General features: G+C 37.1%; 1 protein-coding gene across 1 annotated transcript in view; it reads right to left on the bottom strand.

The window, feature by feature from the left end:
• Positions 1-25,486, bottom strand: part of LOC106872611 (protein dachsous) — a 685,945-nt gene extending 660,459 nt beyond the window's left edge. The window contains exon 1 of the mRNA XM_089355784.1: positions 25,363-25,486. The gene's annotated coding sequence lies outside the window, so the exon portion shown is untranslated. The remainder of the gene's footprint in view (positions 1-25,362) is intronic.
• Positions 25,487-25,688: the final 202 nt, after the last annotated feature.

Below are 25,688 nucleotides of genomic sequence, written 5' to 3'. Positions count from 1 at the left end.
TTCAATTTAATGGTAAATTGTTTTTATTAAAACTTGACATTAAAAAAAAAAAGGAAAAGAAAAAACAGGCGTGGCTGTGTGGTAAGAAGATTGCTTCCTAACGACGAGTCCGGGTTCAATCCCATTGCGTGGTACCTTGGGCGAGTGTCTTTTATTAGAGCCCCAAACCGACCAAAGCGTTTTGAGTGGATTTGATAGACGGAAACTGAAAGTCCGTCGCGTATATTAACTAATAGTGAGGGATTATCAATCCGGGCAAAATACACCATAAGCCCTCTGTTGGCCCACCAGGCTAACAGTATTATTTAGATTGATGAAGAACTCCCAAGTATTCTTACGGCAGGGCCCAATGCTAGGGTCCTATCACAATTCTATATTGTAAATCTCTCTTTCACGCTAATATATATATACCTGTGTGTGTGTGTGTCTTTGTGTATGTGTTTATCCTATCACCACCGCTTGACAACCGATGTCGCTGTGTTTACGTCTCTGTAACTTAGCAGTTTGGCAAAAGAAAGCAACAGAATAAGTACCAGGCTTTACACACACACACACACACACACACACACACACATACACACACACACACACAAACACACAAACAATACGAAGTACTGGGGTCGATTCTTTCGACTAAAATTCTTCAAGGCGGTGCCCCAGCATGGCCGCAGTCTAATGACTGAAACAAGTAAAAGATTTTTTAGAAAACCGTTTGAGTGTGTGTGTGTGTGTGTGTGTGTGTGTGTACGTTTCTATACGATTCGTATTCCGAGTTCAAATCGCGAACAGAAAAGACGGAATAAGACGCAATATTGTCGAAGTCGCATTGTACTTTTTTATAGATAATTTTACAACTAAAGTAAATATTGCTTATAAAATTACCCAGTCGTTTCAAAGAGTAATTAAATATATATTTATATACAATACTTAAAAATATGTATATACATACATGCACACATAAATACAAACACACATACGTCCATAATAAATATATAGCATTATTTGCTTCTGATGTGCGCCTTTGATGTTATCAAGTAGACAATATGGCTACGCTATTATTATTATTATTATTATTATTGGCATTTCTCAATATTTAAATACTTTCTATGAAATTCTTCAGCATTTATAAAATTGTTCACCTTCTGAAGAAATGGTACTCATTAATTTAGCACCGGCTAAAACAATAAGCAACGGATGTAATGAATTAATTAATCACCGTTTTCTTTTTCCCTTCTTATTTAATCATTATCTGTCTATGTGTGTAATCATGTCATGTATGCGTGTCTGTGAGTCTGTGTGTATGTATGTATATCTGTGTGTGTGTCTTTCATCTTTTAATTGTTTCAGTCATCTGAATGTGGCCATGCTGGGGCAACGCCATGAACAAATAGAATGCAGGACTTATTATTAAGGCAGCGAGCTGGCCGAATCGTCAGCACGCCGGGTAAAAATGCTTAGCGATATTTTGTCTGCAGTTACGTTTTGAGTTCAAATTCCGCCGAGGTCGACTTTACCTTTCATCCTTTCGGGGTCGATAAATTAAGTATTAGTGAAACACTGGGGTCGATATAATCGACTAGTCTCCTGCCCCAAGATTTCATGGCCTTGTGCCTTCAGTAGAAAGGATTGTTATTATCATTTTTAAAAAATTTTTAAGCACCGCTATGTTTATGAGGACGTAAACAAACCAACGCCGGTTGAAAAGTGGTGGGAGGGGACACACACACACACACACAGGCACCAATATATATCATATATACGACGGGCTTCCATACAGTTTTCCGTCTACCAAATTCATTTACAAGGAAATGGTCAACCGGGGACTACAGTGGAAGTCACTTGCCAAAAGTGACGAACAGTGGAACTGAACCCGAAACCGACCGGTTGCAGAACAAGCTTCTTAAACCACACGCACAGGTCTATGTGTGTGTGTGTGTGTGTGTGTGTGATAAGTTGTTCTTTAATAGCCGAGCGCAATGTGTGAGATTTGATAATATCGATTTGTTTACATTGGCACAAGGCTGTTTATTTACAGTTACAAAAAGACGTATTGATTTTGAATCGATGTTCACATTAGCTGCTGGTACTTTTGATATGTAATTCAATTCACCTCTGAGTGATTATAAAAGCCAGTGTGGGCCACAGCGAGATCGAACACAAATACGTAACATAATATTAATACACGCACACACACACACACACGGTAAGATATAATATTTGGTAATTCTGCATAGGTACCCGGAGATTTGGCTATGTATATATATATGTATATATGCATGTGTGCGTATATATATATATATATATATATATATATATATATATATATATATATAATTAGGCAATCAATCGAATACTTTCATTTCTCGGCAGTTATATATATTACGAATTCGGTTATTACAATCACGGATAATTTTATCAGATTGTCCCAATATGATCACAATAGTTGAATGTCTACATTATACATATAATGTGTGCGTGTATGAGAATATACACGTTTATTCTTTCAAATTTGAGTGCTGTGTGTGTGTGTGTGTGTGTGTGTGTGTGCATGGAGAAAGTGTGAGTTCAGCGAAGGGCTTCCTTTTTACTTTCGACAGGTTAAAAGGTTTTTAATTCATTCTCTCTCTCTCTCTCTTTCTTCCTCGGTTAAATGTGTGTGAAGGACAGAGAAAGATAGAGAGAGAGAAGTACCTTTGTAATAAAAACTTATAGACATATAATAATAATGGTTGTTGGTATACGTTTCTCTCTTTCTCTCTACATATATACGTGTGTGTGCTAACGAAGTTAACAGGGCGAATATTAATAAAAATAATGATTACGACGTGCCACTTCTTGAACTATATACAGTGTAACAACAGGGAAATAAAAAGTTCATGTCATTATAACTTTATATTGTTTTGTGCTGCCGTATATATATTGTATTTATGCCAGTTTCTCTCTTTTTTTTTTATCAAAAAAAAAAAAAAGGCAAAAGAAAACAAAAACGGGCTTCGTAACTTCGATTAAACGGACGTTAGGGCATTAATGAACAAACCTTCTCCTCTATTAGTCCGGTAAATCGAGAGTATATTGTTTGTGTACGTATTTTCTTCAGTTATTTTGTTTTAACCATCACAAACGACTAAGGCCATACTGGAGTATGTATCAGTGTGTTTAACATAAAAGATTACAACGCTTCATATAATAAAGGTGAACGATGAATGCAAGGAACTAAACAATCAACTATTTCATAGCTGTTGTTGTTGTTGTTGTTGACTAGCCCCCAAGTCAATCTTGATCAAGAAAACTTATCATCAAAGACATTCCGGCCGAGATCTTAACCGTCCTTTTACCCAAGTCACACAATGCACTTACGACACCAGTTCAGTCTCTGATCAAGTCTGTCGCATTTTTCTTTTCCTTTTCTTTTTACCACGGAAGAAGTTTCCCTTTAATTTTTCTTTGTGGGAAAATCGTGGCTACTATTTCCAGCGGGTCTTCTGTTGTTGATGTATATAAAATCAGACTGAAGAACAAACGAACGAGGTCTTGTAAAGATCCGTTGAAAGACCCAAGTTAAGAGATAATACAGTCAAACCCATTCTCTCTCTCTCGCACGTACACACACACATACATACACAAACGAATGTATACCACATACAGACTTAATATATATTAACTAATGACCCAACTTACAGGACAACTTGGCATAATAAAAAGGTGTCATGGACACTTATTATACACACGTACCAAATGCATATACATACATACACACATGTGAATGTATAAATATGCACATACGTATATATAGATATATATATTTGCAGACAAGTATGTATATAATAAACGTGTGTGTGTGTGTGCATAGACACGTCACAACATACACAAGTAAGAAAGCTTTTGAGCGCTATTCCTTTTATCGCAATATTTTCATACGTCGTGAAAATTTTCGGATCCACCCGAAATCACGAAAACTCCAACCCATTAAAAAAACATCATTGCGTTGTCTAAAAAAATATAAAAGCATAGAAATGATTCACTCTAATGGATTTTGAACACGCACACACACACACACAAAGACTGCATATATGTATATTAAAAACGTCAAGGTGTAATTTCCAAGAAATTCGATCAGCAGTCGTGGGTGTTCTGGGTTCGGTCCCATTGCGTGATTTTTAATTTTCTATTTTAACCCACGGTTGACCAAATGCATTGTTAGTGAAATTTGACTATAGATTGACGTGTAGATAGCCATATGTATGTGCGTAATAATAATAATAATAATAATAATAATAATATATGTCTATATATCTACGCGCGTGTGTATGCATTATCAGAACAAACACAGGGCGACTTTGCCTTTCATCGTTTCGAGGTCGATAAATTAAGCACCAGTTACGCACTGGGGTCGGTATAATCGACTTAATCCTTTTGTCTGTCCTTGTTTGTCCCCTCTATGTTTAGCCCCTTGTGGGCAGTAAAGAAATAAGAACGTTAGCACGCCGGGCATAATGCTATGCAGAATTTCGTTCATCTTGACGTTCCGAGTTCAAATTCCGCCGTGGTCGATTTTACCTTTCATCCTTTCGGGGGTCGATAAAATAAGTACCAGCTGAGTACTGGAGTCGCTGCAATCGACTTACCCCCTCCCCGAAATTACTGGCCTTGTGCCAAAATTTGAAATCCTTATTAGAACAAACAAAACAATTAGTAAGAATTTCCAATAAACTTTATAATCAAAATCTACGTAAACCTGTATGAAGTATGAATTTCAATACAGATATTTATATATCAATTTATGCATGAATTAACATACACGAGGGGATGCTAAAAAGTTCCTGGCTCTAAGGCTATCGCGAAAGGCTTGGCTGGAGGCCCTACTGTCCGAGTTCTTTTAAAGGGCTTAGAAAAACCTGAAGGACCCCTGCAATAAGTGTGTGAATCTGAGAGGGGAATATGCTGAATAAAATCATAATTAACTGATCCTCCTGTATTTTCTTTGGTAATTTTTCAGATTAACACCCGCACTACAGTGTTAGGGTTAGGGTTTTAGGGTTAGGGTTACAGTTACGGTTAGGGACAGAATTCCCTAACCCAAACCCTAAAACCCTAACCCTAAACTCTAACCCTGACACTAAAACCCTAGTGAAGATCGTGAGGGTGTTAATCTGAAAAATTACCTTTTTTCTTTAACCCAAAGTCAGGAATTTTTCAGCACCCCTTTGTGTGTGTGTGTGTGTGTGTGTGTAGAAAGAGAGATTATTACCAGTCAGAAGTAACTAACAAGGACTGCTACACTTCAGGCGATTAAAAATAAGGGCACAAATAAGAGAAGCGGAAACTTAAGTGGCGAAGAAAGACGACAGGATTAAATTTAGTCAGATGGCTTTAAGAGGAGGGAAAAAATCGATAGCATGAAAAGAAACTTTGACAGAAGTTGAAGGAGACGCGTTGCCGTTGTTGTTTAGCACAAAGATAGACCTGACCAAGAAGACTTACGATCAAAAGCCTTCCAGCAGTGACCGTCCCATCGATTTATTATTATTATTATTATTATTTACAGGGAACTAAGGAGAACATTATAACGTTTATTTAAGACGCTAGGAGGTGCGATTCGATGAAGACTTGATTACTATTTCTAGTACAGCAAGCGACCACGTAGAAGCTCCATCGTCGAGACGAATGATTTAGTGATATAAAGCGTGCACGGGGTGGACATTAGTATATAACGACAGAAAGAGGGAAACAGCCACGTAGAGAATGAGTGGGAAATCACACACACACAGGCACGCGCGTATCTATGGAGACCGGTCGAAAGAAACTGGATTATCTTCAAAGCATTTTTCTTCGATATATAAGGAAGTGTAGAGAGTTCAATATACTGGTAGTGCGGAACAATTGTAATCGCATAAGATGTGTGTGTGTGTGTGTGTGTATAGATATATACATATATAATAATACAAAGAATATATATACATGTATACACACATATATGTACATACTTACATCTACATGTGTATATACATGCATATCAGGGTACAGGACGTTAGAACAATAAACTACAGACAACGGAACGAACACATAGGAAAACGGAAAGCCCCTTGGAATATCCCTTCATCAGCTGTCTCTATTCTATCCAGACGTTTCGAAGACATATATATATATATATACACACACACACAACAAAATGGGGGAGTCGGCTCATAAATTATTCAGACAACGCAACTAAAAAATTTATGCACAAACTCACATGTTTTTGTAATTTTTTTTCCCGTATGTACCCCGTGATCTTTCTACATTATAACAATGGAAACCAGTTAAAGGTAGCTTGGACTTTAAATACGAGATCTCTTCGTAGATATTTCTCTTTTGAAGTACACAAATTTCGAAATACTGGTTACATTGTCAAACGATTTAAATTTAAATTGCAGAATATAACTTTATATTCATTTTTTTTTTCTCTCGGTTGTTGGAGTCATTGGAATGCGGCCATGCTGGGGCACCACCTTCAAACAAATCGACTCGAACGTTTTTTTTTTTTTTTCTTTTTTCATTTTTCACTGTGATACTTATTCTATCGGTTGTCACTTGCCGAAACCGTTAAATTACAGGGCCATAAACAAACCAACACAGATTGTCATGCGGGGTAGGGAGAGGGAGGGACATTCGCCAAAACAAACACACACATAATGAACATATATGCCAGCAGGGTGGTAACATCCGAAAGCTAGCTACTAGGTATATATATGTATATATATGTATATATATATATATATATATATGTATATATATGTGTAATTACATGGCGGGCTTCCACGGGTTTCCGTCAACCAAATACACTCACGAAGCACTGGTCGTCCAGGGGGTGTTGGAAAAGACACTTGCCCAAGGAATCGTGCAATGGGACCGAACCCGAAACCATGCGACTGTCAAACGAGCTTCTTAACCGCACAGCCGTGCCCTGCCGCCCCAAAATGGGAGACGGACGGAGAGGGAGAGAGAGAATGCCGATAGCTTGGTTAATTCATTGGAATTATAACATAATTGTCACTCGTTTAGGCATTTGGTTTGGAGACAAACGAGGATGACGGCTTTCGCTCGCTTCAAGAATTAAACCTTCCGTGTTTTGTTTTTTTTGCTTAACCTTTTCTTTTTTTTTTTTGTCTTTTGTTTTTCTTTTACGCCTCCTCGAAATCTGCCGCACGGTCAGACAACATTTATTGTTCCAAGAAAAACGATTGCGAAGGAATTATTTCATTAACCAGACGTTATTGGCAGGAAATTTTATTTCACAAGTAAAATCAAAACAGTCTTTGATGACAACTCACTAGTTCATCAACAACAACAGCAACGACTACTACTACTACTACTACTACTACTGCCACAACTAATAATAATAATAATAATAATAATAACTACAATAATAATAACGATGATTGCACTAAGAAACTTTCGTTTAATACTCCCATCGTTAAAACAGGTGAATGTGAATTGTGTAAGAGTTCTTAGAAATAGAGCGGGTGCGAATGTGTGTGTGTGTAAATTGTATATAAAAATCGATGACTAAGAATATACGAAACTTGTGTGTACTCAAGTACATGAGCATAACGAGAGGCCATTGATTGTTGCTAAGACTCTTAAATCAGAAACGAATCTGTCTAAATAAGCAAATACACAGTGCGTCTAATATATATATATATATATATATATATATATATATATATATATATATATATATATATATATATATATATATATATATATATATATATATATATATATATATATATATATATATATATATATATATATATATATATATATATATATATATATATGCGCGCGCAGGAATGGCAGTGTGGTATGTAGCTTGCTTACCAACCACATGGTTCCGAGTTCAGTCCCACTGCGTGGCACCTTGGGTAAGCAGCTACTACTATAGCCTCAGGCCGACCAAAGCTTTGTGGGTAGATTTGTTTGGATTTGGTAGATGGAAACTGAAAGAAGCCCGTCGTGTATATATATATGTGTGTGTGTGTCCACACCATCGCTTGACAACCGATGCTGGTGTGTTTATGTTCCCATCGCCTAGCGGGTCAGCAAAAGAGACCGATAAAATAAGTATTAGGCTTACAAAGAATAAGGCCTGGGGTCGACTTGTTCGACTAAAAGGCGGTGCTCCAGCATGGCCGCAGTCAAATGACTGAAACAAGTAAAATAATAAAATAATATATATAACATTGATTTTCAGGAACCTTTCCGGATTTGGTCGACGCACTCTCTAAATTACACAAATATTAAATTTATTTAAATGATTAAATGAAACACAGACACCTTATTAATTTAAATTAGAACGAATTGAAAAAAATGTTCCGGAGCTTCACCGTTCTGGAAGTTGTTGTGTCTGTATCTGCGTGTCCCCCTGAGGGTGAAGTGTTCCAGCTATCGTCATCTAGTTTTATCTTCTTAGAATCACATTATATCATATCAAATGTGGCTTTTTTTTTCTTAAAAGACGGTATTTGTGTGACTTTCATATATTCAGCTGTTGTTTCTAGCACAGAGAGCGATCATGTAGTGGCTCCTTACTACAATTGATCCTTCGTAGCTGTGGATGCGGGCAATATTTTTTTTTCCAAAGTAAAAAGGCAAATAGGACGTACGTACATGGCAAACCACCTCAAAGCATTTATAATCGGCCTTCACAACATTGAAACTACGTAATGTTTAATAAATTTTCTATTTATAATGATTCATAGAAAAGAGCTTACACGTAAATCCAAGTGGATTAAACTGATTCAAAGAAAGGCGTATGAAATTAGTTGACATCTTGTTTCACTGACCGACTACCCAGCTAAATAAAGCTCCCTGCTAGTGTAAACCCCATCCCTCCAGGTCGAATTGAAATTCCTCTAACATTCTAATCTAAGGGTTTCGTTTTATCTGTTAAGGACCTTTTTTTCACTCGTGTTTTAACTTATGCTTCATATAATGTCTCTTACACTTCATAAGCAGTAACACTCGGCTGTGTGGGTTACGATGTTCGCTTCGCAACCTGTCGGTTTCGGGTTCGATACCACAGTGCGGCATCGTGGGCAAGAGTCTTCTACTGTAGCTGACCAATGCCTGGTGTGTGAATTTGGGAGACGAAGGCCATACGAAGGATTTATGTGGGGGAAGGGGTTTAAAAAAAATTTTTTAATTGTTTTTTGTTTGTCATAATTCCTGTGTGTAGAACACAGATACGCAAATATTTTCTGAAAATTCCAAAAAATGAAAACAATTGTGGTGTTATATAGGATACTTAAAACAGAATTCTGCGGAATAAATTCTGCATGTATGGAAAAGCAGACGTCCGCAGTTCACGCGCTGACAAAGTTTCTACAAATCGTATGAAAAAAAAAGAAAAAACACCGTTTAATTCTTAATAACACACTTCTTTTTAAATATCTTAATATAAGTTTCATACCTATGAATTTATAAAATTAAAGTTATATTATTTTCCTCATTACATGTTTGTGTCCTCACAAGTTTTTATGCACGTGAAAACCGCCCTTGGTACCACATAGAATTAAGGGATTCCTCACCCTTGGCGAAATCATTAGTGATTCATGAAATCTATATCGTTACTCAGAGCTCCACCACCACGAGAACGCTCTAGTTTAATTTCTTTAATTCTAAAGAAAAAAAATTACTTATGGTATATATTTGTTTCCTGTTATTTAATTATCTATATATTTTTTTGGAGCCCTAGGACTGAAGGGTGGTTACCAGGTTCCACGACTTATAGGTGAACGAGACCACAATATTCTCTCTGAATAAAATGCCAGTCTGTTGCAGGACTCAACGCCAGCAATTTTGAAGGGAGGGAACAAATCGATTACATCGATCCCAGTACTTGATTGGTACTTTATTTTAAAATATGAAAGACAAAGTAGTCTTCGGCGAGATTGAACGTAAAAAAACGGAAGAAATGTCGCTAAGCATTTTTTCCGACCAGCTCACGATTCTTGCCAGCCCGCCGCTTTAATGGAACATTCGGTCTTTTCAAAAGTAAAATGCAGACACGAGACAGCCTAACAACACATAATAGTATATGTGTGTGTGTGTGTGTGTGACATAAAAGGTTACCACGCTTAATAAAATAAAGTGAACAAATGAACAAGGGGCTTATTAATAATCAGCTATTTTGGAGCTGTTGCTGTTTATCCCCAGGACAAACTTGATCGAGAAAACTTATCATCTAAGACATTCCTAACGAAATCATAACCACTGTCTCGTCCCCAAGTCACACGATACACCGACGACACCAGTTCAGTATCCGATTAAGTATGTCGCATTTTATTTACGATGGAAGAGTTTCCTTTCAATTTTCCTTTGTGGAAAAATCGTGGCTACTTTTTCTAGCAGGTTTTTTTTGTGTTGCTGGTGTATATAAAATCAGACTGAAGTATAAAGGAACTAGGTCTTGAAAAGATCTGTCAAAGATAATACAGTGAAAGCCTTAGAGTCAAACTTTCTCTCTCGCACATACACACACGTATGTTATACAACGTACAAACTTAATACAAATAGTTAACTTATGACCCAATAACTTAAAAGAAAATTTCGTATAATAAAAAGAAAGATAACATAGAAAATGCAGAGGTCCAATATTCTCTTTCATCGGACATCTAAGTTGTTGTTGGCACTCCGTCGCTTACGACGTCGAGGGTTCCACTTGATCCGATCAACGGAACAGCCTGCTCGTGAAATTAACGTGCAAGTGGCTGAGCACTCCACAGACATGTGTACCCTTAACGTAGTTCTCGGGGATATTCAGCGTGACACAGTGTGACAAGGCTGACCCTTTGAATTACAGGCACAACAGAAACGGGAAGTAAGAGTGAGAGAAAGTTGTGGTGGAAGACTACAGCAGGGTTCGCCACCATCCCCTGCCGGAGCCTCGTGGAGCTTTAGGTGTTTTCGCTCAATAAACACTCACAACGCCCGGTCTGGGAATCGAAACCGTGATCCTATGACCGCAAGTCCGCTGCCCTAACCACTGGGCCATTGCGCCTCCACACATCTAAGCTATATAAGAAGGAAAAAGGCTCGTTGGAGCGTCGAACAGAAATATTTCGCTGTATATGTTCCGACTTTCTGCGCTTTCAGTTCAAATCCTGCCAAAGCCAACACTACGTTTTAATCTTTCGAATTCTTAAAATAAAAAAAACAACAAAAACAAACGTATAATCCAAGACTGGAATGGCAAGACGGTAAGAACGTCGGACCGGATGTCTTGTAGTATTTCTTTCGCTCTCTGTGCACACGGTTCAAATCCTGTCGAGGCCAATGTTCCCTTTTATCCTTTCGAGATCGTTAAAAGAAAAAAAAAATTTAAGATTATCACTCCAAGAGTAGATTAGCAAAACTGCAAGAACGTCACACCGGATACTTTGCAGTATTTTCCCCGGCTCTTTGCATTCAGAGTTCAAAACCCGGGATGGTTTATTTGGAGAGTGGCAGATTTAATCCGCTTCCCTGTTTTAACAACACTACCCGGCATTTCAGGTGTCCGTCTTTAGCGGGGTTTAACTCTACTGCAAGGATTCGCGGCAGGTTTCCGGCTTGAGCACTGGCTCTCGCCCCCCCCCCCTTTTTTTTTTTTACCTATGGATCCCTTTGACTACTATTTTACTCAGATGGACCCTAATAATTATTCGAAGCTTAAGAAGTCCTATTATACCTTGGTAATTAGATATTATAAGGGATTATATAAAAAAAAATTTGTTAATATATTTTGAGCATTACAGTAAGAGAGTATACCCAACTTATTGCACATAATTTTGGCAACAAAATCTTATGTGGACCCCGAAGGGTCATACTGATCCTGGTTGTGAACCACTGGGCTTGAGGATAGCTTCCTCTAACCAACCGCTGAGGTCCAATAACGAGTCATGGACATTGCTTGTCCGCTTGACTAAAATATGAAATAAACAGAAATGGCGAGTAGTACACACTGCAACAAAATATATCCATTGATTTTAGCTGGCCGAAAGTGTATGTAAATAGGCAGGTGTAAACACTTTGCCATTTGTGTATAATATATCTGCAGAAATTATTGCATATAAGAGCAAAGTGTTTATACATCTCAGCGCTTGCACTATAATCTATAGAAATTCTACCCTATAGTACAGTACATTACATCGAAAGATGAATACAACTAACCACTAATTCAAAACGTGACATTTTTCATATTATTTTTTTTATTCCAACGATGGAGCTTTGTATGATTGTTAGAAACCAGCTCCTTCCTTGCAGGAAGGCTTCTCATAATTAAAAACAGAAGAGAATATAGAGTACGTACGGACATGTAAACATGTATAAAGATAATGTTCAGTTATAAAGATCAGCTGCCTTGAAAATGTGAATGTTTCTTTTTTAAAAACTCCATGCGTAGTTAAAAACTTCGCTTCATAATCACATAGTTCCCGATTCGATCTCACTGTGTGGTATCATGGGCAAACTGGGTCACCATAAGCAAATATCTTCTGTTACATCTTCAAGTAGACCGATACATAGGTGTGTGGAATTCGTTAGACAGAAACGGCGCAGAAGTTCACCTGTTTGTGTATATATATCTTTTGCATATCTATATGCGTATGCGTGTATACTAATCTAAAAATAAAATCGGTGTTACTTATGGTGAGTCCTTCACTTTGCCGTAATTTAGGGTGTTCGACGTAAACGTAGAATTTTTTTAAAAATTCAGAAACAGAAAAATATCCACTTCGAAATCGACAGCTTCTCTCTCTCTAACCAGATTATAAATTTAATATAAATATACTCTTTCCCGTTCGTGTTGAGATTTGTTTTTGTTTCTTTGTTATGAAGAATTTTCTCCCAGAAATATTCAAACAATTGAAGATGGAAAGCAAACGTACGTGCGGCATACCTACAGAAGTGTATTTCCACTTGACTTTGTTTCCTCATAACTTTCAGAGAAATACGTATTTTTTAATGAAAATTTTCAACAAATACTTTTTATTGGTGTAGAATTACAATTATATCGGAATTATTGTAGAGCATAAACTTTCAGAAACATTATTATACTCTTTTTTTAAAAGTTTTTTTTTTTTTTTACTTATTTCGGTGAATAATTTTTAATGAAATTTTCTTTAAACGCATTTTTTTTTCAAAATTGTGTAGATTACGAAAAAAAATCCACAAAACAATAATAATAGATAATGGCGAGCGCGCATACAAACATATTTTGCATTGTGAGGTCAACTTGCCTCTCAATTTTTGCAGATCGATAAATTAAAATACTAGCTTCAGGCAATAACTTGGCAGAAAATTACTAAGAGCGTTGAACGAGATGTCTGGCAATGTCTGTATTCCGCCACTTAAGATGTTTTTGCGTTCGTCTTCGAGGATCAATAAAAATCGAGACTGATAGAAGCACTATCTTTTTTCCCTTGGCCAAAATGGAAGCCGGGGAAACGCGAAGCCTCTTGCTTGGGTATCTTTCTACTTAGGCTTCTATAAACCTTGATCGGGCATGCACTCTGGAGTAAAATTTCCAGACGTTGTGATGCAATAATATACCCTTCAACCGGATGACCTCTTTCTAGCATATCGGATGTCCACTTAGTGGTCATGCGTTCTTGTACGCGCGCGCGCGCATATATATGCGCGTATATATATATATATATATATATATAGAGAGAGAGAGAGAGAGAGAGAGAGAGAGAGAGAGAGAGAAAGAAAGGCGCAATGGCCCAGTGGTTAGGGCAGCGGACTCGCGGTCGGAGGGTCGCAGTTTCGATTCCCAGACCGGGCGTTGTGTGTGTGTGTGTGTTTATTGAGCGAAAACACACCTAAAGCTCCACGAGGCCTCGGCAGGGGGCGTGGCGACCCCTGTTGTACTCTTTCGCCCCAACTTTCTCTCACTCTTTCTTCCTGTCTCTTGCGATGGACTGGCGTCCCGTCCAGCTGGGGGGGGGGGACCCATACGCCATAGAAACCGGGAAACTGGGCCCACGAGCCTGGGTAGGCTTTAAAAGGGCGCATAAATAAATAATATATATATATATCATAAATATATATAATAGATTGATAGATAAATGTCAAACTTATGCTATGAATACGTACACCAATATATTTTCAGTTAAACTATAATACGAAAACATTTATTTTTCGTATTTTTATTTTCATACACATGAATACATAGAACAAATCTATTTTCCCCCTTTTCTTAAAAAGCTAAACTTGTTTTAATTACACAAAAGTATATACATATTTATTTCAACGCATTTCCAACCTTTTCCCAGTATTTTACTCACCTTGAATGCCTCCGCCGATCAGTGTAATACGGAATAGTTTATCACGACTGTCTGACGAACGGGTTACGTGAAACTGAGCAGCAGTTTGTAAAGTTTTAATCGACTTCAATACCGATAAAGAAACGCACTCTAAGTTATAGAGCGGCAGACTGCAGAGTATCATTTTCCAAAGAGGTTACTTGCTAGAGAGGCCATAGACCAACGAGTTTAGGGTCTGAAAAAAACTCTGTAAAGCTAAGCGCTTAATGGACGAGAAACCCAGAGCAAACCCATACCGGCTATATCTATCTATCTCTATCGGTTTGGGAGTATGTGCAAGTGTATATGCCTATGTTTCTTGTGTGGCTTTTATGCTTTTTATATGCAGCTAGAACACTGGTCTGACATCCGAAGGACTAACGGACGTGTATACGCACGCACACCATCCGTGAGCAGCGAATATAGATGGAATTTAAATTGCTTCTATCTTTCTAGAACCACATCGTCGTTTCGCTTTAAAATTTGCCAGTTAAAGCAAAGAAAATTATGGAAACTTGATTAGTGGCTTATACGTACACAGAAGAATTCCCGATTTGAATCTATCAGCAAGGCGATGTTCGATTCTATATAAATGCTGACAAACGATTGAATGTTTCCACTGCAAGGTCTCATAGCCACATCTCTCTCTCTCTCTCTCTCTCTCTCTAAATATATATATATATATTCATTCTTTCTCATCAAGGCAGAAGGCCTGAAATTTTGGAGTAGGTGGGGCTAGTTGAGTATACTGATCTCAGTGCACAACTGGTACTTTTATTTATCAAGCGCGAAAGGTTGAAAGGCAAAGTCGGCCACGTCGGGATTTGAACTCAGATCGTAATGACGGACGGAATGCTGCTTAGCATTTTGTCCGGCGTGCTAACTATTGTACCAGCTCGCCGCCCTATCTATCTATCTATCTATCTATCTGATCTATCTATCTATCTAATCTGTCTGTACACACGTATGTAACTATCTCCCCCCCCCCCCACACACATATTCACGCGGATAGGTGCTTTTGTGTGTGTGCATTTTCTTTTATTAGTTACAATCATTTAGATTACGCAGGGGCAGTGCCTTCAAAGGAGTAAAAACGTCATATCTATCGATCGATGTGGATAATTATTTTTCAGTCTGGCACTTATTTTATCGATCTCTATTCGTCGATCTGTAAGTTATGGGACAAATTATGAACAATGAAAAGAAAGCACACCAATATACAACACACACACGCGCACACATTGATACAAACCTCACACACACACACACACACACATACGTACATTCTCTCTCACATACACACACGCATACAAGCATCGCTCTCGCTTCTGTCTCTCTCCCTGTCACACACATTGTCTCTTTCTGTCTGTATCTCTCACACATTGTCTCTCTCTCTCTTTCACACATACATACACATACAAAATTTTCTCACACACACACACACATAGACACATAACTACACACAAACATTCTCTCTCTCTCTTACATACACACACACACACACACACACAAACAATCTTCCTGCTCTCTCATTCTCTCTCTCTCTCTCTCTCTCTCTTTCGATGGGTTTCTGAAATTTCTGCCTACCAAATTCCATTCACAACGTAATTGGTCAACCAGTGGCACTATATAACAGGGAGGTATGCCCAAGGGGCACACGATAGAATCGAATTAGGAATCACGCAGTTGTGAAACAAAATTACTACACAGCCATGCTTGTGTGCACGCGCGTGCACATCAACACGAAGAAGAGAGAGAGAGAAAGAGCGAGCGAGTGAAAGAATGTGTGAGAGAGAGAGAGAGACGGAGAAGAAAAGACAATGAAATTGGCAGATTCGATAAAGCGAAGAACAAAATCCTATCCATGTGTTATTTGTGTTTCAGCTTTCAAGCGATCTGGGTTCAATTCCAGACCAGTTCAATGTTTGCTTTTTCACCCTTTCGTGGCCGATAAAATGTAATACCAGTGAGAGAAGGTAGATAGGCGAAACCGTGTTAGATTAGTGGTTTTTAACTGGGGTCCGTATGATCCTTCGGGGTCTATATAAAATTTTGTTGTTAAAATTTATATGCAATGAATTTGTTTATACACGAAATATTCCAACGATTTTTTAATACAATTCTTAATGATGTTTAATTATAAGTATATCTTTGTTTCAGTCATTAAACTGCGGCCATACTGGGGCACCACCTTGAAGAATTTTTATTCGAACGAATCGACCCCAGTATGGTTTTTAAGTTACGGTGATGTAAAGACGCCAGCACCGGTTGCCAAGCGGTGGTGGTGGTGGTAATGGAGACAAACACAGACACAAACACACACACACATATGTGATGGGCTTCTTTCAGTTTCCGTCTACCAAATCCACTGACAAGGCTTTATTCGGCCCAACACTTGCCCAAGGTGCCACGCAGTGGGACTGAATTCGGAACGATGTGCTTGAGAAGAAAGTTTAGGAATTAAAGGGGCCCGTGGCCAAAATAAGGTCGAGAGGACCGCTGTGTTAGAAACAGATCAGAGAAAATGTTTAGCGGTATATCTGTTATGAATCTTTCCTTTCTCGAGGACGACCCCTTGGTTTCTAAGAACATTTAGTGAAGATTTATACTCTCTTGTTAACACTCGGGTTTGGTTGCTGGTCTGAGCAAAGCCCCTTTTGTCCCTCAATCTCTCCCAGCCACCTCGGAAGGCCTTAAGAAAATAAGTGTCACAGATACTACTTCGTTTTACACCGTGCCTGACCAAACGGTTAAACAAATACGTGGCCGCAAGTGCAAGACTGGGCACAGGTATGTGCGAGCGAACACGCTTCGTTGCGAGGGTGGTGAGTGATGTGAAATCCCACCAACCGGAAGATATCAATCGCATAAAAAAAAGGGCTGTGGATAGGGTGACAAAGTCACGATGGCGCTTGCAGCATGACCGCAGCCGCATGGTTGAAAGACGTAAAAGAAAATAAAACTAAAAGACGGGTGCCCTCACGCACGCACACACATATTAAATATATATATATGTGTGTGTGCGTGCACACATATGTATATATATAGAGAGAGAGGCGAGAGGCAGACAGATAGACAAACTATGAGAGAGAGAAAAAGAATAATACATATTCAATATAGACGTAGAGAGAAAGAGAGAGAGAGAGATTTATGAGATAGTCTGACCCTGGGCTATTTTTGAACTCAAAAGCAGGTGGCCCAACGACTTCTTAATCGACAGATTGATTTTGACACCACACACACACACACACACACACTTTACATATGTTGTCATGTTTGTGTGCACATGTGTGTGACTGTGTGTGTGTACGTATATATATATATATATATATATATATATATAAATAATTATATATATAAATAATTATATATTTTAAACACATCAACTTTCTATGACAGTATGTTCGTTGTATTAGAGCATATGTGTGTGTGTATGCGTTTTAGATATTGTACACGGAACGAACATTGTAAGCATATACGTAGCACGGTATAAACATTATGTGCGCACACACACACACACACACATATATATATATATATGTTAGATATCAACACGGCAGGAACATTGAGTGAGAGTATGTGGTTATGTGTGCTGTATCTTAACTATCGGCACGGTATAAACATCGCGTATGCATATATATGTGTACTGTATTTCAGATATTTGCAAGGCAAGAACATTGTGTATGTGGATGTGTGTGTGCACGTAAATTTTAGATAACTAACAAGGCACGAAGATTATGTGTGTGGATTTTATACATCAACACGGCATGAACCTTGTGAGTGTGTTTGTGCTGTATTTTAGCTACCAACACGGCATGTATAAGTAATGTGTATGTCTTGTAATATTTTCAGATATAAATTACAGCATGAGGACTGAGTGTGCGCATACACTCGTATATGGTGTCGTTTAGCTATCAAAACAATGTGTGTGCATCGGTGTGTAATATCTTAAGATATCAACAAGGCACAAGCATTTAGTGAGTGCACACGTAAGTGATATCAACACGGTACGAACACTCGGTCCATGCGTACGTGCGCGCGTAGAACTGTAATATTTACACGACAGGAATGCATGTAAAAGCGCACATCTGAATGCATGCAGTTTACTTATTAAAAAACACGACGAGTAAATATATGCGAGTGTGGTGAGGAATGGCTGTGTGGTAAGTAGTAGCTTGCTTCCCAACCACATGGTTCCGGGTTCAGTCCCACTGCGTGGCACCTTGGGCAAGTGTCTTCTACTGTAGCTTCGGGCCGACCAGAGCCTTCTGAGTGGATTTGGTAGACGGAAACTGAAAGAAGCCCGTCGTATATATATATATATATATATATATATATATATATATATATATATATATATATATATAGAGAGAGAGAGAGAGAGAGAGAGAGAGACGTATAAATGTGTGTCTGTTTTATCCCTCCTCACCATTGCTTGACAACCGATGTTAGTGTATTTACGTCCCCGTAACTTAGCGGTTCGGCAAAAGGGACCGATAGAATGAGTACTAGGCTTACAAAGAATAAGTCCCGGAGGGGGGGGGGGGTCGATTTGTTTGACTAAAGGTGGTGCTCCAGCATAGCCGCAGTCAAATGACTGAAACAAGTAAAAGAGTAAAATAATATACATATATACATATATATATATATATATATATATATATATAGGTATTACGTGGATATGTGTATAAGCGTACACACACGCGCGCACACACGGTAGCGATTAAGATTTTCATCCGTTGAATATGTGGATGTATGTACACAATAGAAATATTAATCTATTGATTTATTAAACAGGCACAAGACCAGACATTTTTTTTTTTAAGGATGGGGGAAGAGTGGAAAATAAGGCTTACAGTAGATTACAGCGGCCCCAGTACTTGAAAGATAAAGGAATATAAAAGTAGATCTCGCCAGGTTTTGAACTCAAAACGTCAAGTACCATTACTTAAATTATTACAAACACGGCATGATTATCTATATATATGTATATAATTGGAATTTATGTATAAATATGTGCACGTTACATATCACAGTAACAAGCGTTTACATGCTAGTAATATGTGCGCACGCGGTTTACATGTATGCGTTGCGCACTCTCGTGTTTTGACATTTAATATACAGACACACAGAAGTGTGTGTGTGTGTATTAGTGTATGTTTGAACATGTACACACAGTTAAAAAACAACGAACAAATGTGTGTGTGCGTACGTAATCTGTATGGGTTCGTGTGCATGTCGTGTACGCGGAGTGTATGTCGAAAGCAAGTTTGAGTGAGTGCTCGAACATGTTTACACATTGACAAGGTAAGATTCCGTGTGAGACGCGCGTGCACACACACACGTGTATGTGTGTGTGTGTGTGTGTATGTGTAAACGTTTAAGTAAATCTCTACACAGTCGTTTGTGCATGTGTGTATGCATGTGTGCGAACAATATATAAATGTCATCACAACGCGTGTGCATGTATGTATATGTATGTGTGCAAATAAATGTGGCAGTGTGTATGACTAAAAGCTTCGTCGGAATGCGACGATTATAAGTTTATGTATGTATATAAATATATATCTGTATATATATATATATATATATATATGTATGTATGTGTATAAGTGAATGGATGTGTAAATGCGTGTGTGTATTTTATCTGCTAGTACTGAGACAATTGAATGCGTGTGTGTGTGTTTTCTATGAACATGTCAATGCGTGTGTGTGTGTGTGTGTGTGTGTGTCTTGTGATGTCGTGAGCGAGAAAATGTTTTGAGATGAATATGCGTTTCATGTCATCATTTCTCCCTTCTTTTCTCTCTCACTCTATTTGTGTGTGTGTGTGTGTGTGTGTGTGTGCGCGCACATGCTTAACAGTGCGTACGCCTGCATGTTGCCATCAGATAAAGAACTGCACAAAGGCATGTATGTATTTCTGTGTGTGTGTGTGTATATATATATATATATATATATATAGTGTGTGTGTTTGTGTGTGCGTGAAGTTAGTTTGCGAAATATATTTATATATACACAGACATACATATATATCCATGTATGCACACACACACATAACTACACGCATAAACATGCACATATTTATACAAACGTGTGTGTGTGCTTGTGTGTGTTTGGTTCAGTTTACGCATGTTGCCGCAAGCAAAACACACACAAACACACATATACAAATACACACAAACATGTATGTGTGTGTGTATGTGTTCATGCACAAATGTATCTTTGTTTCTCTATATACGTATGTTGCCGTTAGCAAAAGAATCACAAGTCACACATTATGTATATGATATATATACATGTATGTGTGAGTGTAAGCGAACGTGTGTATGATAGGGCCTTTATGTGTACGTATACATAAGTGTAATTGCAGTATTTTTCAAACTGAACAAGACAGGACTTTATCTTCAGGTAGCTTTTATCAAACCATCTCTTGTAAGTTATCATTCTCTCTCACACACGTTTTCTCTTTCTCGCTCACTGTTATGTTGTCTCAGTATCCCTCCTCTTATCCCTCTCTCATACAATTCACCCTTTCTCCATTACTTGTTATTTTCCCCCTCTCTTTGTTTCTTTCACTCTCTCTTTTCGCCGTCATTTCCCGCTGTGTGATATTTTCTTTCCCTTCTCTTTCTCTCTCCATCTTGTGTTGTCTGTCTTTCTTTATCTCTCAACATATCAAATCATATTACAAACACACACGTATACATCTTTTCTATGTTATCTGTTTGTTTTCTCTGTCTCTCCCGCTCTTTGTCTTTAAATTTTTATACACACGTAAACATATAACACACACACACACACACTCACACACATATACTAACGAGCATCACTGCTTTAATATGTTTGCTCAATAACCATGTGGTTCCGAGTTCGAATTTACTAAGCGGCAGGCACATTTCTTCAATCGAGTAGTGAGTGGATTTTGGGAACTGGAAACTGTATAGAAGCTTCAGTATGTGTCTGTATATTATCGATTTAAAAATCTCATGTTTTTTGCTGCTGTGGTGTTCGACAAAATACAGTTAGTGCCAGTCTGTGAAGTTAGTGATGGGGGTCAATTTTTATCAACGAAGGCTCTTCAACCTTGAAGATGGCGGTGGAAGCCCCGGCATGGCCGCAGACCAGTGAGCGAAACCGTATAATATGCATGTTACTATGTATCTATCAATGTATGTATGTATGTACTATCTATCTATCTGTCTGTCTGTCACTATCTATCGATCTATCTATCGATCTATTTAATTTATCTTGTACACTCTATCATCAAGATATCCCCAAATCCACCCCAGATACGCACGACGTTGTGTTATCCTTATCACCTCTCGGGTACGCGCAACAGCAATTAACTTACACACACACACACACACACACATACATACTCATACACACACATACACAACCCCGACATTAAATGCCGCGGCCTGCTACTAAATTCATAATAATACCGAGTTCGTGAGTTCGTTAAGAAAGAAACCTTTGCGTTACAACGTTACAAAAATACAATTTACCTTGAGAACATAATTATTAATCTGTGTGTCTTGTCGGTAACTAAATGAGTGTGTGTGTGTGTGTGTGTGTGTGTGTGTGTGTGCTTGTGCGCGCGCGCGAGTATATGTGTACATATACATATATACACAGTGACACAGACAGATAGATAGATAGATAGATATGAGAGACAGACAGATAGATAAACAGAAATATAGACAAACAGATAGAGAGATAGACAGACAAAAAAACAGATAGAGACAATAGATAAAAAATAGATAGATAGATAGACTGATAGATGTGTGTATGTGTATATATGTACTCTATACTAAAAAGCGAGTGATCCTTCAATTCAATGTTAAAATTGATCATACATACGCACACACAGACAGACAATAGTGTGGATACATAAACTTTTTACAGTCAAAAAGCCTTTGGCATAGAATTAACTTTTCGAATGTTAAGATCTCTTTGTAGATTCGGTGTCAACTTTCACAGCAACTTCAATGTGTTGATATCTCTGTATGTGTGTACGTGTGTCTGTTAGAATGTAAAAGACTGAACGACATAGCAAGTGTGTGTGTGTGTGTGTGTGTGTGTGTGTGTGTGTGTGTGTTTATACGATATACATTATGAGTGTACGTATGTTGCAATCAGACATTTGTGATTAAAACAATTATCTGAGACTGCGTATCTATAATAATGAATGCATCTATGTAACATGGCATTCAGTTAGTTCTCGTGTTTGAAAAAAAAATGCAAGAAATAAAACTTAAGCACACGTGTAGTTTTGTATTACATTATCAATGTGTGTGTGTGTACCTATGGCCGTGTGGTAAGAAAGTTGCTTCCTAACCACATGGTTTCACGTTCGAGTTCAGTCCCGTTGCATGGTACTTTAGGTAAAATGCCTTCTGCTATAGCTCCGGGTCAAGTCCAACATCGTGATTGGATTTGTTACCTAGAAACTGAAAGAAGCCCCTTGTTTGTTTGGATGTGTGTATGTATTATATGTGTGCGTATATTATGTTTGCGTGTGTGTAGACAGACAGACAGACGGACGGACGGATGGATAGATAGATAGATAGATAAATAGATAAATATGAGCGTGTGTTCGCCCCCTTACACTGCTTGATAACTGATGATGGTTTGCTTCCGTACCCGTATTATAGCGGTTCAGCAAAACGGCACCAATAGAACAAGTCCTAAGATAAGAAAAAAAAAAAATACTCTGGGTCGATTTGTTCGACTAAAACATGGCCGTAGTCAAATGACTGGAGCAAACGATAAATGAGTGTATAACGTTTTCGTCTGCTACTGATATATCTTTTTGGTTTTGAGTTTTCAAACACATCACGTCCACATGAGATACTATTTGGGGACGAATACCGCAGTCAAGTTGGCTGTCCAAGGTGTGTCTGCATTAAGTATGATTTGCTGGTTGCTATGCGTGCGTGTGTGTGTGTCTAAATATGTGTATGTGTCTGAGCGTAGAGAAAATGTGCGAGATCAACAAACAGATGAGAGTGCTCAATACAAGGTGTAGGGTTTTATAATATTTACTGGAAGCTGAGCATTCACTGGTCGTTACACCAAGTCTCATATTCCCGATCTTTCGAACAGAAATATGAAAATCTGAACAACAACAGGGTGAATATTGTGCATCCAACACTGTGTTTGTGTTTGTGTGTGTGTGTGTGTGTCTGTCTGTCTGTCCGTGAGCTACGGTTAACTTTGTTCGCCATCTTATCTGCACAAAGTTGGAACGGTCACGAAATATTTGTCATTATGTGTACATGTCTCTCTGTCTGTATCTCCGTCTCTGTCTGTCTTTCTCTCTCTCTCTCTCTCTACACACACACACACACATATATATATATATATATATATATATAAATATATATAAGAGAGAGAGATAGAGCTCAAAATGGCAATAGTTTTCTTCAACTTTTCTACCCATGCATAGCTAGGAAATGTTCACGTCTGATACACAGTCTCACTTCTGATCTTCTGTTCAAGTTCAATATCCTGAGATTAGCTTTCGCCATTGCTGTCCATGTCTATCATGGTTTACACCTTCCATATCTCGCTTTCTGTACATTCTCTCTATATGTAAGTTATATGTGTATCTCTGTATGTATAACGTGTATATATGTATGTGTGTTTGTCTGTACATTCTATATAAAGTTTCACTGAAGTTTAAAAAAAAATCTCACAAACTCTTTTAAACCGATTTTGGCATTCGTTTCGTACAGTATATGGGAAAACGGGTGTAGGGTGACCAGCTATATAAAGAATTGCATATTAACTCTATATTTGATTCAGTTTACGTGTTGAGCACTACCGTGTATATAAATATATATGCATAAATATTTACATACATATGTATATATACGTGAATTTGTTATGTCTGTGACTATATGTATACAAATATATGTGTATTTAGAGATGTATATTTGTATACGTATATATTCATGCATATGTATACATACGTATATACATATATATATACGTCTCTAAATATATCTGCATATTTCTAGGCGTGTGTATATATATATGTGTGTGTGTATATCAATTACAACTTATACAGGTATGTGTGTGTGTGTATATATATATATACACACACATATTAATATTTATATATATTGCATAAGTATACATATATATGAATATATATGTATATATATGAATATATATGTATATATATGAATATATATGTATATATATATATATATATACACATATATATATATATATATACACACACACACAAACACACACACTTGTGCAATATATATCTAAGCCTGCATATTTACGCATATTATATGTAGGTATATAGATATAATTACATATTCTGATATATATTTATACATGTATGTATGGAATGTATGTATGTATATGCATACATGTGTATACGTTTGTGTATACACACGCACACATGTATATATTTATACACACAAGTATTCAGACATGGGAATGGTTCTAATATACGAAATAATCTCTTTATTACTCTATAACACGTATGTTTAATTCGTTTTAGTTTAATCCAATAACAACACGGCCATGCTGGAGTCTGTGACCGAATTTATAAATTCCCAAAGTTACACACACACACACCTGTATACAAGTATATATTTACATATAACATACGTTAATAAACACAACTCTACAGATGTGTGTGTGTGTGTGCATTACATATGAATATATGTATACGTGTGCATTGCACATATTTATGTATGTATATATATATATGTATGTGTGTGTCTGTGTGAGTGTTATATTATTGTAATATATATGCGGTAAGCCGGCGTGAGTGAATTATGACGAGAATATATTAAATTTTTTTATAGTGTAGTAAGTTTCTACTTTAGAAAAAATATATATATTTACAAAAAAGACAATACATAGCGAATACAAAGACAACACTACCAGATACAAAATCAATAATTGTATATACACACACATATATATATATATAAATATATATATATATATACATATTAAGGTAAAAATATACATGAAAAATATATATATATAAAACACTTACCAGTTTTTTCGTACATAGTTTTCCAACACAAAAAACAATCAGAGAATATATACACATACATACATATATATATATATATATATATATATATATATATATATATGTATATCTATCTATATTATATATTTGAATTGATGTATGCAGAAGGTATGTATATATACATATATATATATATATATATGTGAATATTATATTTGTGTATAAATAAAATAATCTCTTGTTATGTGTATGTATGTAAAAACACGCTTATATATATATATGTGAATGTGCATGCGTATATATGTATGTATATATATTATATTTATATTATATTTCTTATATTATAT

The sequence above is a fragment of the Octopus bimaculoides genome, chromosome 7, assembly GCF_046866305.1.
Source record: "Octopus bimaculoides isolate indiv1 chromosome 7, ASM4686630v1, whole genome shotgun sequence".
NCBI lineage: Eukaryota > Metazoa > Mollusca > Cephalopoda > Octopoda > Octopodidae > Octopus > Octopus bimaculoides.
Note: the sequence above shows the minus strand (reverse complement) of the source record. Positions and strands in the feature narration are given on the sequence as shown.